Consider the following 16,128-nt stretch of genomic DNA (forward strand, 5'->3'; position numbering starts at 1 on the left):
CACATACAATTGTGTGCTCGACTAAGGTCCCTCAGTGGAGCAGTGAATTTCAAACGCATATCCAACCACAAAGAGCAGGAAGGTTTTACAATGTCTCGCAATAAAGGCCACCTATTGGTAGATGGGTAAAAAAAAGCAGATATTGAATATCCCTTTGAGCATGGTAAAGTTATTAATTGACCTTTGGATGGTGTATCAATGCACCAACTCACTACAAAGATACAGGCGTCCTTCCTAACTCAGTTGACGTAGAGGAAGGAAATTTCACCATGGGGTTTCACCATGGGGTGACTTTAAAACCAGTTACAGACTTGAATGGTTGGAGAAAATAGAGAATGGAACAACAACATTGTAGTTACTCCACAATACTAACCTAATTGACAAAGTGAAAATAAGGAAGCACGTGCAGATTAAAAATATTCCAAAACATTCATCAAATTTGCAACAAGGTACTAAAGTAATATTGCAAAAAAACGTGGGAAAGAAATTCACTTTTTTTCATGAATACAAAGTGTTATGTTTGGGGAATATACAGTACAACACATTACAGAGTACCTTTTTCCATATTTTCAAGCATAGAAGTGGCGGTATCATGTTATGGTTATGCTTGTAATTGTTAAGGACTGTGGAGTTTCTCATGAAAAAAAAACAGAAGTGAGCTAAGCAAAATCCTAGAGAAAATCTGGTTCAGTCTGCTTTCCATTAGACACTGGGTGAGGAATTCACCTCTCAGCAGGACAACTTTGAAAGAATAATGGTCAACTGTTGCACAATCCAGGTGTGGAAAGCTCTTAGAGAAAGACTCACAGCTGTAATCGCTGGCAAAGGTGCTTCTACAAAGTACTGACTCAGTGGTGTGAAAACTTATGTAAAATAAATATTTCTGTATTTCATTATCAATACATTTGCAAACATTTCTAAAAACATATTTTCACTTTGTCACGATGGGGTATTGTGTGTAGAACGGTGAAAGAAAAAATATATGTAAAAATTTTGAATGCAGTCTAACATAACACAATGTGGAATAAGTCATATAGCATCAATACTTTCTTAAGGCACTGTATGTACCAATGTTTAAGCTAAAGGTGGGCTGTCCTGTACAACCTGTACTGTATGGGGGCCCTTTACAGTAGTCAGTAATGGTACAACACTGTATTAAGTAAGTAGCCTTGCACAAACCTTGGCTTGTGCGAGCCGAAATGGTTAATGCGAGCAGGATCTCTCGTTTCTGTAGCCTGAGGCAGCTTGATGTACAAGTACACCCCCTAGACAGGATGCTTGTCTATCCCAGTGCCTTACCCCCAATCTATCTCCTCAATGGTGAGTACCAAGCATTCGGGCCCATTTTTACAGAAATAGGAAAAGAGGCAGAGGGAGAGAGAGAGAGAGAGAGAGAGAGAGAGAAAGGGGTGGAGAGAGAGAGGGGGTAGGGAGAGAAAAGATGAAAGGCACACACCAAGCCCGGAAGATTTTACACAACAATACCCAGGTAATACTGTATCATTGTAGATTACAACCAGGCTACGCACGTCATTTTCCCTCTCTTAATGTACGTATAAAATCATCCTGAGAACACAGATTGAGAACACAGATTGAGTTAAGGGAGCTATCAGAGGAGCTGGATGACTAGTGACGAAATGAAATTGGACAGACACGGGAGGAGAAGAGTCAAACAGCTGTGTGTGTGTGTGTGTGTGTGTGTGTGTGTGTGTGTGTGTGTGTGTGTGTCACAGAGCGGTTTATGAGCCCTAGAGCTGTCTTCTCCAGGATGACAGCTTTCCCACTACTTAAGGGACTCGGTATAATTCCTACACTTAAGGGATATGCTCCTAGGTGTATTTCCATATCTTATCCCCCAATCTAAAGAATATATTTGAGGTCGGGTCTCTCACCGCTCTCACTGCTAAGATTTCCTCCCAAAGTATGAATTTATGTATGCAATTAACTTACCTCAAGATGCCTAGAGGTTTCAAGTAGTGCATAATGAGTCTGTGGGTAATATGTACAGTATGAATAGGTTTAAAAATGTATATAATTTACAGTATTGCACCCTACTTTACTAAAATGTACTCTACTCAAGACTTCTTTTCAACATTCATTCAGAACCAAAAATGTCAATGTCCAGAAATAAGTATTTTAAACGTCTGGAAAATACGTATTTTCACCTTTTATTCAGAACTTAAAATGAACCTAACTTCAACGTCTGGGAAAATATGTATTTTAAACTTAATTTTGCTTACTGGGACTATTCTAATTCACCCCCCATCTCTCTGTTTTGTTAGGTTTCATTTCAAATCAAAAGGGGATCTCTTTAAAACTCTTAGTTGTCCTGGGTGTTTCACGTTGTCTCTCTCTCTCACTTTGTCTCTTTCTCACTCTGTCTCTGACTCTCTCACTTTGTTTCTCTGTCTCTCAATTTCTCTCTCTCACTTTGTCTCTTTTCTCTTTCTCTTTATCTCTCTCTTTTGGTCAATCTCTCTAACTTTCTCTCTCACTTTGTCTATCTCTCTCTAACTTTGTCTCTCACTTTGTCAATCTCCCTCTCTCACCTTGTCTCTCTCTCTCATTGTCTTTGTCCCTCTCTCTCACCTTGTCCCTCCCTCTCTCTCTCTCTCCCTCTCTAACTTTGTCAATCTCCCTCTCTCAACTTGCCTCTGTCTCTCTCTCACACTTTGTCTCTGTCTCTCTCTCACATGGTCTTTGTCTCTGTCCCCCTCTCTCTCTCTCACTTTGTCTATCTCTCTCTCACTTTGTCTTTCTCGCTTTGTCAATCTCCCCCTCTCACCTTGTCTCTGTCTCTCACTGTCTTTGTCTCTGTCCCTCTCACTTTGTCCCTCCCTCTCTCTCTCTCTCCCTCACTCTCTCTCTTTGTCAATCTCCCTCTCTCACCTTGTCTCTGTCTCTCTCTCACATTGTCTTTGTCTCTGTCTCACACTTTGTCCCTCTCATTTTGTCCGTCCGTCCGTCCGTCCCTCTCCCTATCTCTCCCTCTCTCGCTCTCTCACTTTGTCAATCTCCCTCTCTTACTTTGATTCAATTCAATTCAATTTGCTTTATTGGCATGACGTAACAATGTACATATTGCCAAAGCTTATTTTGGATATTTACAATATAAAAATAAAAATGAGAATCAAAATTGTCAACGGAACAACAGTAACAACAATAACCAAGTGTCAAAATAACCATACATTCAACAATAACAATAAGTATACAGTAGAGGACATGTGCAGGTTGATTGGTCTGTCAGACACTGTCCCTCATCTTATGGCAGGCAGCAATGCAGTGCGCTGCCAACCCACAGCTCTCTGCGTCCTCCCCCAACAGCTCTCTGCGTCCTCCCCCAACAGGACGGGTAGCCTATCCTCATCAGAAAGGTCTTTTTTAAGGGTTTCAAATTTGGGAAAATGACACTGTAATTGTTTTATATTTTTTACAATTTGTCAGGAAATGCAGCTCTGTCTCAGGTTCTGCTTTTGTACAGTGGTTGCACAGCCTTTCCTCTACAGGGAGCCAGGTTTTCCTGTGTCTACCCTTCTCAATGGCAAGGCTGTGCTCACTGAGCCTGTACTTTGTCAAGGTTTTTCTAAAGTTTTGATCAGTAACCGTGGACAAATACTTAGGGCCAGATAGCACTGCATTGTGTTTCCCAAAAAGCAATGTAGTTTTGTTTTGACTGTTGTAATTTGGTTTATTCTGATTGATTGGATGTTCTGGTCCTGAGGCACACCTCGCTGCCATAAAGTGCAATTGGTTCAATGACACATTCAATTAGTATTTCAATTTGAATTTGAATTTGAATTAGATTTTTTACTATCGTAGAATGTCCTGAGTGCTTTCTCTCTCAGTTCATTCACTGCCTCATTAAGGTGTCCATTTGAGTTTATTTTTAAACCGAAGTAATTGTAGTATGTGCAGTACTCTATAAATTTTGTACCAATTGAGAACTTTGGTATATATTTCCCTGAGACCTGTATCTCCTCTGGAAAATCATTATTTTTGTCTTTTTGGGGATTCCTGCCAGGGCCCAGGTCTGGCAGTACTGCTCTAGCAGGTCCAGTCTCTGCTGTAGGCCATGTGCTGTGGGTGACAGCAGGCATAGGTCATCTGCGAAGAGTAGGCATTTAACCTCTGAATTGTGGAGACTAACACCAGGGGCTGAGGATTTTTCTAGAATAGTGGCCAAGTCTTTGATGTAAATATTGAAGAGTGCAGGGCTCTCTCTCTCTCTCACTCTCTCTCTCTCTCTCTCTCATGCCTCTGCTTGTGATGTAGGTCAGAAATAGGGGAGTATTTAGGCATCTCTCTCTCTCTCTCTGTCCCTCTCACTTTGTCCCTCTCTCTCTGTCCGTCCCTCTCTCTATCTGTCCCCCTCCGTCTGTCCGTCCCTCTCCATCCATCCCTTTCCATCCGTCCCCATCTGTCCCCCTCCATCCGTACCTCTCTGTCCCTCTGTCCATCCCTCTCCATCCTTCCTCTCTCTCTCGCTCGCTCTGTCTGTCTATCTCTGTCTGTCTCACTATGTCCCTCTGTCTCTGTCTCTCTCACTTTGTCTTTGTCTCTGTCTCTCTCACTTTGCCCCGCTCACTTTGTCACCCCTCTCTGTTTGTCTGCCTGTCTCTCTCTCTCGCTGTCTGTTTCTGTCTGTTTCTCTCTCTCAATCTGTGTCTGTCTCACTTTGTCTCTCTCTGTCTTTTTCTCGCTACCTCTCTCCCTCTCTCTCTGTCTCTCTCTCTCTCTCTCTCTCTCTCTCCGTCTCTCTCTCTCTCTCTCCGTCTCTCTCTCTCATGCCTCTGCTTGTGATGTAGGTAAGACATAGGGGAGTAGGTAGGCGGCTCTCTCTCTGTCTGTCCCTGTCTGTCCCCCTCTGTTTGTCTGTCCCTCTCTGTCTCTCACTTTCTCTGTCTGTCTCACTTTGTCCCTCTGTCGGTCTCTCTCTGTCTATCCCTCTGTTTGTCTGTCCCTCTCTGTTTGTCTGTCCCTCTCTGTTTGTCTGTCCCTCTCTGTTTGTCTGTCCCTCTCTGTGCCTTTCTGTCCCTCTCTGTGCCTTTCTGTCCCTCTCTGTGCCTTTCTGTCTGTCTCTCACTTTCTCTGTCTGTCTCACGTCCGTCTCTTTGTCTCTCTCTCTCTCTCTCTCTCTCTCTCTCTGCTTGTGATGTAGGTCAGAAATAGGGGAGTAGGTGGCTAAAAATAATTTTGCGCTCCACTGCTGAGATCTGCCCGGGCTCTGGGAAGGCGTATATGTGCCTGTGTGTGGCAGTGTGTGTGTGCCTGTGTGTGTAGATGTGTGCTAGCTTTTACAGCGCTGAGGTTATTGGAAATTTACCTTTATCTAACAGAATCATTGTTCCCTTTGGTTAACTGAGGCAGAGAAGACTGACAGTTATTTGCTTTAATGAATTATGGTTGTCTGGTTGTTTGTGCTGGGGCTGGTAATATTTGCTCCACAGGTTCTGGGAAAACGTGATGCCACATGCTGGGAAGCGCCAAGCACGGCTTGATCATTTCTTTTCAATCCAATCCCCAGATTGAAGGTTGGAGTGGAAAACCTATTACAATCAGCGGTGGAGGTGGAGAGAGGGGCTGGTGTGTTCACACGTGCACACACACATACACACACAGTAGCGGTGGAAATTATTGACAACCTTGAAAATATGAGCAAAAATGAGCTATGTTGTACGCAAAAATGTTTTTACATTGTACGCAAAAAAGTTTTTTACATTGTATGCAATAAAGGTTTTTACATTGTAGTATTATTATATACTAATACAATTGCTCAGAAAAAGAGATCTTGTTTAACAATAGTATTATATTTTATGAGTTTGAAAACACATTGGGAAGGATGTTCGACCATTCATCCATACAGAATTCGTCCAGATCCTTGATATCCTTCGCTTCTGGACTGCCCTTTTCAATAACCCTTTCTTTGTAGATTTTGATTTGTGCTTGGGGTTATTGTCTTGCTGGAAGACCTACTTGAAGCCAAGTTTCAGCCTCCTGGCAGAGGAAACCAGGTTTTTGCCAAAAATGTCCTGGTACTGAGTAAAGTTCATGATGCCGTTTTCCTTCAGCAAAAGCCACAGGACATCAAAGATCCACCACCATATTTTACAGTAGGTATGGGGATATTTTCTGCTTATGCATTTGGGTTGGCATCGAAATAAGGAGACCAAGGATCTGGAACGATTCTGTATGGAGGAATTTTCTAAGATCCCTCACAATGTCTTCTCAACTCAAAAAACATTTGAGAAAAAGGCTCAGTGCCAGTATCCTCGCAAGGTGAGGTACTAAAAGTGATTGAAAACAGGACTATCAATCATTTTGCATTACTAGGTATAGCCTAATGTTAGCTAGCTAGATAATATTGAACCTAGTTGGTTAGCTTTAGCTACCTGAAGATTCAAACTACAGCCTTTCATGCAGGGTGGATAGCTATGACAATCCGTTTGTACTGTAACTATGGGTTGTGATTATGGTTCATGGTTTAGCTAGCTAGCTACATGTCTAAACAAAATACTGCACTTTGCCAGATGATTACATGATGCATCAAGTTAGCCAGGTGTGTCTGGGGGTGATAACGACCATCTATTGTATTTCATGAACATGTGTACACCTCAATAGTGATGCATTCACTTAGCTAGATGTGGCTGGGGAATGGTTATATCATTTATTTCACATGACCCAATTTAGACAAGTGTGTCTGGGTAAGCATATTCTAATAGTTATACAATATTTGTACAATATTTTTATCTGGACACTTTGTGTTTTGATATTGCTACTATGCAAGTAACCATTTCACTGTACTGTTTACACCTGCTGTATCCTGTGAATGTGACAAATAACACTTTTATTTGATTTGATATAGTCTGTGTTTACCAGTGACGGTAATGTGAAGCACAACATGACCTGCACCAAAGTCAGATTAGGACATAGGCCAAGGACTATGGATTGTGTATTTTTACTTCGAGTGTTTCCTTATTGCAGGCTACTACCTTCATCACTTGTAGTCTTGAAAGCGTTGATTGTTTACTACACTACCTTACTCACTTTGTTTAGCACATGGCCTCACATGTGAATTCTTAAAGAGATGGTTGGGGCTAAGGCTTAAGAGGGTGTGAACAATGCCAAATAGGTGCAGACAAAGTAGAGCTCTCCAGTAAGTGTACCACCACATTCAAGGACCATTTTCTCAAAAGTGGGGTTACAGATTTATCAACTTTCAAAGCAAAATGACTTTCCCATTGTGCCTCAAATGCAGTGTATGATATACCATTTTGTAGCTCAGTCTCTATGTCACGTTCCTGACCTGTTTTCTGTTATTTTTGTATGTGTTTAGTTGGTCAGGGCGTGAGTTGGGGTGGGCATTTTGTGTTTCTATGTTTAGGTGGTTTGTAATTAGCCTTATGTGGTTCTCAATCAGAGACAGGTGTTTGACTTTTCCTCTGATTGAGAACCATATAAAGGTAGGCTGTTCACACTGTTTGTTTGTGGGTGGTTGTCTTCTGTGTCTATGTATGTTGCACCACACGGGACTGTTTCGGTTTGTTCGTTCGTTTGATGTAGTCTGTTCCTGTTCGTGAGTTCTTCGTGTATTTATGTAAGTTCCATGTTCAGGTTTCGTCTACGTCGTTTTGTTATTTTGTAGTTTGTTGAAGAGTTTTCGTGTTTTCGTATTTACTTTAATAAACTTTGTCATGTCAAACCATCACGCTGCGCTTTGGTCCAATCCCTACTCCTCCTCTTCATCCGAAGAGGAGGAGGACGACTGTTACACTCTACTTTTATCCAATGTAAAAAAATAACAATAATAATAATCACATTTTGTTAGGTAAGACCAAATCGAGGCGGTCGGTCACAAATGTATTATTCTTGTGCAATTTAAATCTTTATACTATATTGAGGTTTTTATTTCATTTTTTTAGGCTATCTTGCATCAGTAATTAAACCTATTCTTTAGCACCTAACTGTACACGTCCCTAATAGACTACATGCCAATCGCCAAGTGCTTTTGGGAACAGGGCAGAAAAAAAAGGCAAAAAATACAGTTTCATTAAATTTGAGACGAGATATAATGTTTGATCTGGTGAAGTAGTAAAAGAGGATGACAGTAGCACCTGCTGTGTTATGTTGTGAGGCACTATACAAATTTGACAGCCACAAGATGGGGACTGCAGCGTACTGTTCAGATGGGTTCAATGGAAACTGAAATATGGACACCGACTGTAGGTCTATAACCTCTCACATAGCCTTAATATTATTGTGACAACGGCGCCAGAGGAGATGGCTACCATTTTAGGGTCTCCTAACCAATTGTGCTGTTGTGTGTGTGTTATTTGTAACGTATTTTGTACATAATGTTTCTTCCACTGTCTCTTATGATCGAAAAGAGCTTCTAGATATCAGGACAGCGATTACTCACCTCCTACTGGAAGAATATTTTTTCTTTAATGAGTCGGACGCAAAGGATTTACTTCAGACACCTGACAAGGCCCTCAACCCCGTCATTCGCAGGAGACAGAGACAGAGATATCGGGGACGCAGGTCGGGGTGCCTTGTAAGGATCCGACGGCGAGTGGCTAATCTGCCTATTAGTCCTATTAGCCAACGTACAATCATTGGATAACAAAATAGACAAACTACAATCACATATATCCTACCAACAGGTTAAAAACTGTAATATCTTATGTTACACCGAGTCGTGGCTGAACGACGACATGAATAACATACAGCTGGCGGGTTTTTACGCTGCATCGGCATCATGGTCACCTAATAATCCCCAGTTTACAATTGGCTCATTCATCCCCCTCCTCTCCCCTGTAACTATTCCCCAGGTCGTTGCTGCAAATGAGAACGTGTTCTCAGTCAACTTACCTGGTAAAATAACGGTAAAATAAAATAAATAGAACAGTCGCCTCCCGTAAGACAAGGGGTGGCGGTCTGTGTATATTTGTAAACAACGGCTGGTGCACAAAATCTAATAGTAACCAAGTTTCAAGGTTTTGCTCACCTGAGGCAATGTATATGATAATAAGCTGTAGACCACACTATTTACCAGGAGTTTTCATCTATATTCTTTGGAGCTGTCTATTTAACACCACACACCGATGCTGGCACTAAGACCGCACTCAATGAGCTGAATATGGCCATTAGCAAACAGGAATACCATCATCAAGAGGCAGTGCTCCTAGTGGCCGGAGACATTAAAGTAGGGAAACTTAAATCCATTTAACCTCATTTCTACCAGCATGTTAAATGTGCAACCAAAGGGAAAAAAACCTTTACTCCACACACAGAGACATGTACAAAGCTCTCCCTCAACCTCCATTTGGCAAATCTGACCATAATTCTATCCTCCTGACTGCTGCTGACAAGCAAACATTAAAGCAGGAAGCACCAGTGACTCGGTCAACAAAGAAGTGGTTAAACAGGTCAACATTCACAAGGCCACAGGGCTATATGGATTACCAGGGCGTGTACTCCGAGCACGCGCTGACCAACTGGCAAGTGTCTTCACTGACATTTCGAACCTGCCCCTGACTGAGTCTGTAATACCTACATGTTTCAAGCAGACCACCTGTGCCCAAGAACACTAAGACAACCTGCCTAAATGACTACTCACGTCTGTAGCCATGAAGTGCTTTGAAAGGCTGGTCATGGCTCACATTAACACCGTTATTCCAGAAACCATAGACCCACTCCAATTTGCACACCGTCCCAACAGATCCACAGGTGATTCGATCTCCATTGCACTCCACACTGCCCTTTGCCACCTGGACAAAAGGAACACCTATGTGAGAATGCTATTCATTGACTACAGCTCAGCATACCACACCATAGCGCCCTCAAAACTCATCACTAAGCTAAGGACCCTGGGACTAAACACCTCCCTCTGCAACTGGATCCTGGACTTCCTGACGGGCCACACCCAGGTGGTAAGGGTAGGTAACAACACATCTGCCACGCTGATCCTCAACACGAGGGCCCCTCAGGGGTGCTTGCTCGATCCTCTCCTGTTCTCCCTGTTCATTCATGACTGCATGGCTAGGCACGACTCCAACACTATCATTAAGTTTGCTGATGACAACAGTGGTATACATCATCACCGACAACGATGAGACAGCCTATAGGGAGGAGGTCAGAGACCTGGCCGTGTGATGCCAGGATAACAACCTCTCCCTCAATGTAATCAAGACAAAGGAGATGATTGTGGACTACAGGAAAAGGAGGACCGAGCATGCCCCCTTTCTCATCGGCGGGGCTGTAGTGGAGCAGGTTGAGAGCTTCAAGTTCCTTGGTGTCCACATCCCCAACAAACTATCATGGTCAAAACACACCAAGACAGTCGTGAAAAGGGCACAACAAAGCCTATTCCCCCTCAGGAAACAAAGATTTGGTATGGGTCCTCAGATCCTCAAAAAGTTAGACAGCTGCACCATCGAGAGCATCCTGACTGGTTGCATCACCGCCTGGTATAGCAACTGCTCGGCTTCCAACTGCAAGGCACTAAAGAGAGTAGTGCGTATGGCCCAGTACATCACTGGGGCCAAGCATCCTGCCATCCAGGACCTCTATACCAGGCGGTGTCAGAGGAAGGTCCTAAAAATTGTCACAGACTCCAGCCACCCTAGTCATAGACTGTTCTGTTCTCTCTACTACCGCACGGCAAGTGGTACCGGAGCGCCAAGTCTATGTCCAAAAGGCTTCTTAACAGCTTCTACCTCCAAGCCATAAGACTCCTGAACAGCTAATCAAAGGCTATCCAGACACCTCTTTTACGCTAATGCTACCTTCTGTTCATTATCTATGCATAGTCACTTTAACTCTACCTACATGTACATATTACCTCAATTACCTTGACTAACCTGTGTCCCCGCACGTTGACTCTGTATATAGCTTCTCTACGGTTATTTTACTGTTGCTCTTTAATTATCAGTAAAAACATTTTTTACTTATCTATTATCAATTTTATCTACTTCAATATATCTACGTTTGTGAAGCAACACCAACATAGGCACAGGAACATGCATACATACTGTACACACACACACACACACACACACACACACACACACACACACACACACACACACACACACACACACACACACACACAAGCAGGGACATCACTAGAGATTCATGGATAGGGGGGGATAAGCCTCTTTTAGGGGGGTTTAGGCATACTCCCCCAGGATTTTTTTTTCATCTTGTAATTTTAGAGTAACAACGGGTGTAAAATCTATCAAAATAAGGTTATTTTTGGTCAAGGTTGGCTAAAAGTATACCTGTCTCATAGTTTGTTTTAGACACTGATCTAATATGACTTGGTTAAATTCTATCCAAATAAAGAAATTAAAGTCCACTCTGTCCCCATCCATCCAACACCAACAAAAGGCACAAAAATGGCTGTACTATGTAGCCAAAATACTTTTGGGATTTTATTTGGAGAAAGAGAGAGGAGAGATTCCCAAACCTTCCATAACAAAGCCATTACCTACAGAGAGATTAACCCGGAGGAGAGTACCCTAAGCAAGCTGGTCCTGGGACTTTGTTCACAAACACAAACACACCCCACAGAGCCCCAGGACAGCAACACAATTAGACCCAACCAAATCATGAGAAAACAAAAGATAATTCTTTCCAATGTGTCAAGTAATTAACAAAAAAACTGAGCAAACTAGAATGCTTTTAGGCCCTAAACAGAGAGTACACAGTAGCAGAATACCTGACCACTGTGACTGACCCAAACTTAAGGAAAGCTTTGACTATGTACAGACTCAGTAAGCATAGCTTTGCTAATGATAAAGGCCGCCGTAGGCAGACCTGGCTCTCATGTGAAGACAGAATATGTGCAGACTGCCCACAAAATGAGGTGGAAACTGAGCTGCACTTCCTAACCTCCTGCCCAATGTATGACCATATGAGAGACACATATTTCCCTCCGATTACACAGATCCACAAAGAATTCGAAAACAAACCCGACTTTGATAAATTCCCATATCTACTGGGTGAAATACCACAGTGTGCCATCACAGCAGCAATATTTGTGACCTGTTGCCACAAGAAAAGGTCAACCAATGAAGAACAAACACCATTCTAAATACAACCCATATTTTTGCTTATTTATTTTCCCTTTTGTACTTTAATAACCTTTTGTACATTGTTACAGCACTGTATATATATATAATATGACATTTGTAGTGTCTTTATTATTTTGGAACTTTTGTGAGCGTAATGTTTACTGTTAATTTTTATTGTTTATTTCACTTTTGTATATTATCTACTTCACTTGCTTTGGCAATGCTAACATAATTCAGACACTTGTAACATCTCAAACAGTATCAACCACAATGGGGCAAAACTAAATTTACTTTACTTCCTGGTGTCCTTCTTCTTCATACACAAATGAATAACCTCAACCTATTTCCCAAGACTGGAGACATCCAGTGGAAGCAGTAGGAACTGAGAGTAGAGTGATTAGAAATCTGGCCTGCCCATAAAACTTCATTGAACAGACAGTGACTTAAAAAAAAATGGTTAGTCCTCAGGGTTTTGCCTGCTACATAAGTTCTGTTATACTTACAGATATCATTCAAACAGTTTTAGAAACTTCAGAGTGTTTTCTATCCAAATCTACTAATAATATGCATATCTTATATTCTGGGGATAAGTAGTACGAAGTTGAAATTGGGCATGCTATTTTTCCCTAAGTGAAAACTCTGCCCCCTATCCTAGAGAAGTTTTAACTAATGAGCTAAATACATGTTTTTATTTTCTATAATTAGGAATAAAATCTGATAAAAAATTAAGATCCCAAACAAATATTACAACCTATATTACAGAACTGCTTCTCCTGCTTCACTCTTATTGTCACGCCCTGGCCTTAGTATTATTTGTTTTCTTTATTATTTTAGTTAGGTCAGGGTGTGACATGGGGAATGTTTGTGTTTTCTCGGTTTTGGGTGGTTATATGGTAAAGGGGGTGTTGGGTGTAGTGTATGGGTTTGTGTTGAGTGCATGTGTCTAGCTGTGTCTATGTTGGTGTAGTTGTCTAGGAGAGTCTATGGTTGCCTGAATGGGTTCCCAATTAGAGACAGCTGATTTCTGTTGTCTCTGATTGGGAGCCATATTTAAGGTAACCATAGGCTTTCGTTTTATGTGGGTAATTGTCTATGTCTGAACGTTTTGTAGCCTGTGTGTGTGCACAACGTTTATTAGCTTCACGGTCGTTTTATTGTTTTGTTAGTGTGTAAGTGTTTTTGTTTCGTTTTGCCTTCGTCATCAATAAAAGGAAGATGGCTTATTTTCCTACTGCTGCGTTTTGGTCCGTCAATCCTCCACACGATCGTGACACTTATGAGAAAATGTTTATTTTGTGGGTGGACGCATCAAAGTGTACCTCCTATTTTTAAAGGTGGCAAATTGGTCAATAACACTATTGTGGCTTAGTGGCCCAAGCACTTCACCCTCAATGGACATTGCTGCAAGACTTGCAAGCCTTTTCTGACCCATTGTCTTACGCAACCAGGAGTGCAGAAGATGCAGTGCACTACACGACCTTTCACAAGAGCAGCTGCTCCCAGGAATTGTGAGGGCAACCCAAAGGAATTATATCATCATCCAGGAGGTTATGCACAGCAAGCATATCTTTGGGAGGACATCCATCTTCTCTTTTCCGGGCAAGAAAGTTTCTGGCCACCAACATCTCTTCTGTTTTAACATCAACACCTTAGTGCTTGGCAAACTCAGTTTAGCATGATGTATCTAGGAAGTTTTTTAGTTGGGGCTGCATGCCTGTTTACCTTTGAGCAGACCTGTATTTACAGTTGAGAATCGCTGGTCAAGCTCACAAACCATTCTGTCCAAGCAGGGGAGCAACAACTCTCTTTTCATTGGTTGGGAACATGACAATTCTGTGCCTAAACTCAAGGAGGTCTCCACCACAAAATCTCCCATTTTCCTTTGTTTGCGCTTTCTTGTTGCATCTGTCTCTGGAATTCTGTGAATTTTCACAGAGTGCTTTGGTTCTGTCATAAAGTTCTGTGGCAAATGCATCTGTGCGTTTGCCTATCAGTGTGTCACATACAGCTTGTTTGCTGAAACAAGCTTCTGCCAGGTCTACAGTCTCTTTCTGGAGGAACTTGTGTGGTCCCTCAGTTATAGAAAGAAGAGACTTAAACATCAGTAGCAAATACACGGTGGAGAACTTATGAAGCTTTGCTCTCAGACAATCAGCCATGGGGGATCCAATGGCAGATAGACAATCAAAAATAGCAGTTAAAGTGTCCAGGACTGCTTGTATGGAGCGCAGCTGGCATGCCCAGCGAGTGTTTGAGAGCTGTACAAGTTCAGCGGATGCTATGTTTGGACTGAGCTTTTTTGAACGTGTGGCGGTTAACTAGGGAAGTACTGAAAAATGAATACACATTCTCTAAGAAACTGAAAAACTCAGCAGCCTCCAGAATATCCCTGCAAGTATGACACAACACCAAATTAAGCTCATGAGCATAGCAATGTACATAAATAGCCTCTGGATGCAGCACTCTGAAATGTGCTGCACACCTCCTTTGGCCCCACTAATGACAGCTGCATCATCATAGGTCTGTGCAAATCACTTTAGGCCTGCCTCCCCTCTTATTTGGAGCTGCTGTTGCAACTCATTTGCTATCGATTGGGCATCTAATGACTTGATTTCTGCTAGTGCTAGTAAACGCTCCTTAACTGTCCCCTCCGTCACAAACCTAACACACAGACGCAACTGTTCAGACTGCCCATCCCCGGCCTCATCCGCCATAATCGCATACATTCCAGACTTTGACATCTCAGAGACTATGGTGTCCGTAATCTCTTGAGCACAGCATTCGATCATGTCATTCTGAGATTCTGGAGAGAGATACGTCACATTTGATTGAGTATTGTAACTTTTCAGGAACGGGTCAAACTCTTTCAAAAGCTCCATACATTCAAGAAATGTCCCTCTCTTTGTGCTTTCACTAGATTCATCATTGGCTGGAACGCTGCCGGAAAGCTGCTGGAACACACAAGACTCTTTTGCGTGTCGCGGTTAGTTGTTTGTAGGAAATATTTCAATATAACAGGCACGAGTGAGTACACAATAGTTTTTATTTTTTTTATTGGGTGTATCTACCGACGGCCTGTACAGGTCCAGAAAGATACATCCATTGTTTTGTTATTTTTGTTTTACTCTGCCTAAAAACACACTGGATGATTCAGAATCCATTGAAGAGCTTGAGCGATTTATTGACGAGAGATACTTACGAACTCAAAGAAACATGTCGCTGGTTTCGGAGGATTTAAGCATTGTTGAGGACAAACAACCCAATCAAAAAAACAAAAACAAAGCCAAGTTGGCCAAGCTGTGTCAACGATGGCACCAAACCATCCCCAAACAGCATGGGGAGAGGTTTACTGATATGGATGTTGACTTGTTAAAATCCATCAATGAAAGGCTTGCCAAACTTGATATATTGGATATAATACGAGAGGACATCAATGCATTATGTGCCAGTCTAGAATTCAGCCAATGTCAGATTGATGATCTAAGGAAAGAGAACACGTAGCTGAAAGGTACTGTAGACTCTATTCATGGCAAGGTGGAGGTGGTGCAAAGGGAGAACAAACAACTTAAAGAAACCTTGCTTGATGTACAGTGTCGATCAATGCGGGACAATCTAATATTCTCAGGGATACCGGAGAATGACAACAGCAGAGGCTGTGAGGACACAGTCCGAGACTTTATGTCAACTCAACTGAAACTGCCCACTGAGGTTGTGCGCAATGTCACTTTCTCCAGAGTCCATAGAATGGGTACGGCCTCTGGAAATAGGCCATGGGCTATTATTGCATGTTTTGAACATTTTAAGCAAAAGGAAATGGTGAAGAGCAGGGGCAGAGAACGCACTGATTTTGGAAAGAATGATCACTTCCCCAACGAGATCAATGAAAGGAGAAAAAAAACGGTATCCCATCCATGAAGGAAAAGGGTTGCCTGAATCAACGAGTCTCCATGGTGATGGATAAACTTTACATCAACGGGCAACTGTATCGGGACTCTAGAGTAACTCCCTGGCTATTTTAATCCAACGTTCAAATCTGAGTTTGTGAGTTGTAGTG

General features: G+C 42.2%; 1 protein-coding gene across 2 annotated transcripts in view; it reads right to left on the minus strand.

The window, feature by feature from the left end:
- The window catches only part of LOC129834291 (protein kinase C-binding protein NELL1-like), a 466,854-nt gene that overhangs the window by 113,488 nt on the left and 337,238 nt on the right, over positions 1–16,128 (minus strand). The gene's annotated exons all lie outside the window — the stretch shown is intronic.

The sequence above is a fragment of the Salvelinus fontinalis genome, chromosome 35, assembly GCF_029448725.1.
Source record: "Salvelinus fontinalis isolate EN_2023a chromosome 35, ASM2944872v1, whole genome shotgun sequence".
Lineage (NCBI taxonomy): Eukaryota > Metazoa > Chordata > Actinopteri > Salmoniformes > Salmonidae > Salvelinus > Salvelinus fontinalis.